Source organism: Aplysia californica, unplaced genomic scaffold (genome assembly GCF_000002075.1).
Source record: "Aplysia californica isolate F4 #8 unplaced genomic scaffold, AplCal3.0 scaffold00813, whole genome shotgun sequence".
NCBI lineage: Eukaryota > Metazoa > Mollusca > Gastropoda > Aplysiida > Aplysiidae > Aplysia > Aplysia californica.
The window spans coordinates 203,271-205,024 of record NW_004798083.1 but is presented as its reverse complement, the minus strand read 5'-3'; positions in this window follow the sequence as shown (position 1 = coordinate 205,024).

The following is a 1,754-nucleotide window of genomic DNA, read 5'->3' as shown; positions in this document are numbered from 1 at the left end:
CTTTGTTCAGCGAGACAGATTTTTTGGCAGTTAGGGAGAGATTATATTCGCCCATAACAAAAAATGACATTCTTTACTCTGTACGAAGGATTTTTTCTGCGTAAATAATGCCGCGACTTTCCATGCAAGAACGTGAAAAGGCAATTGGAATGCCCCGAGCCGGGATGGCAGCACGGCAAGTTGCCAGGCGCATGAGCTGTAGCCACTCGACTGTTATCCAGTTGTCTCAACGAAATGCAGCTACTGGATCTACTGCAGATCGGCGACGGAGTGGCCAACCACGAGTCACATCACCAGCGCAAGACCGTCACATTTGCCAACGTCACCTTCGTGACCGTTTCTTGCCAGCCTGCAAAACTCATGAAAGCAAAATCACCGCATGCGAAATGAAATGTCTCCGCAAAACCCTTAACATCACAAGACGAGACGGGCAAAGAAATGAAGAAGTAAGAGCAGCTATCAGCACTGAGTCCTGCCTTGGTTACATAGAAAGACAGAGGATAAAATGATTTGGCCACCTGTTACGCATGTCACCTGACCAGCCAGCCGCGAGAGCTTACAACACCAAGCACTCAGGCTATAAAGGAAAAGGAAGGCCACGCAAAAGGGTGATCGAGGGTGTCAAGGAAACTCTAAGAAAACATAACATCACAACTGAAAGAGCTGCGGAGCTGGCCTTCCATAGGAAACTGCATCTCCCCTCGAGGCTTAACGGCAACAGAGGATGAAAAAGTAAAGTAAGTAATCCTTTGAAAGACGCAGAGCAAGGTTTTGGGACTGCTATAGCATTCCATCGTCATCATCAATGCCTTTCACTCCTGGCAGGGTATAGGCCACATACAAGCTTCTCCCATTTATCTCTCCGTCCTGGGCCATCCTTCCAAGCTCGTTCCAAGTGAGCTTCATCTCTTTCATGTCCCTGTACACACATCTCATCAGCCGTGTCCTACCTCTGCCTCGTGCTCTCTGTGGATTCCACTGCAGCGACTGTTGCAAGTGCCGTAAAACTTTTACAAAAACTAAGCTGCGACTGTAGTGTGTTGTTTCCGCTAGGCTTTCTGAAGGTGTGTCCCGACCATCGCCACTTTCTTAGACCTATTTCTACTTCTATAAATCCTTTTGTCCTGTCCTTTCCCGCAGCTCTTCATTCCTTATTCTATAATGACACTTAATTCTTAGGATACTCCTATCTGTTAATGAAGGTGTGGACTTTATTCAGTCTTTGCTGTCTTTGTTGTCTTCCAAGTTTCACAGCCGTAGAGGAGCACAGACTTGACATTTGAGCTAAAGAATCAAATCTTGGTGAGCAAGAGATGTTGCTTGCTTTCCAGACTTTTGATAATTATTGATTGAATGTTGACATTGACTTGGTGGATCTTACTTTTACTTCTGCTTTGGTTCCACCGCTACCTTCGATGTCACTTTCAAGGTAGGCTGTAGCATTTGCACAGAGACAAAGTTGAAAATCTGCAATGTTGTGGTCCTCCCAATCCTGTTGTACGGGTACGGTGCCGACACCTGGATGGTGTACCAAAGCCATGCCAACAAATTAATCATTTCCCTATATAATGCCTCAGGATAATTCCTGGAATCAAATGGCAGGATAACATATCACCAGTGGCGGTTCGTTAACTGGGCAAGACCGGCGGAGCCGATCCCTTTTTATCAGCTAGACAGTGGACAGAGGATCTCATGCTACTAAAAATGGGCATTCAGTTTCAAGTAAATCTTAAGCCAATATTTTTTGCCAATAG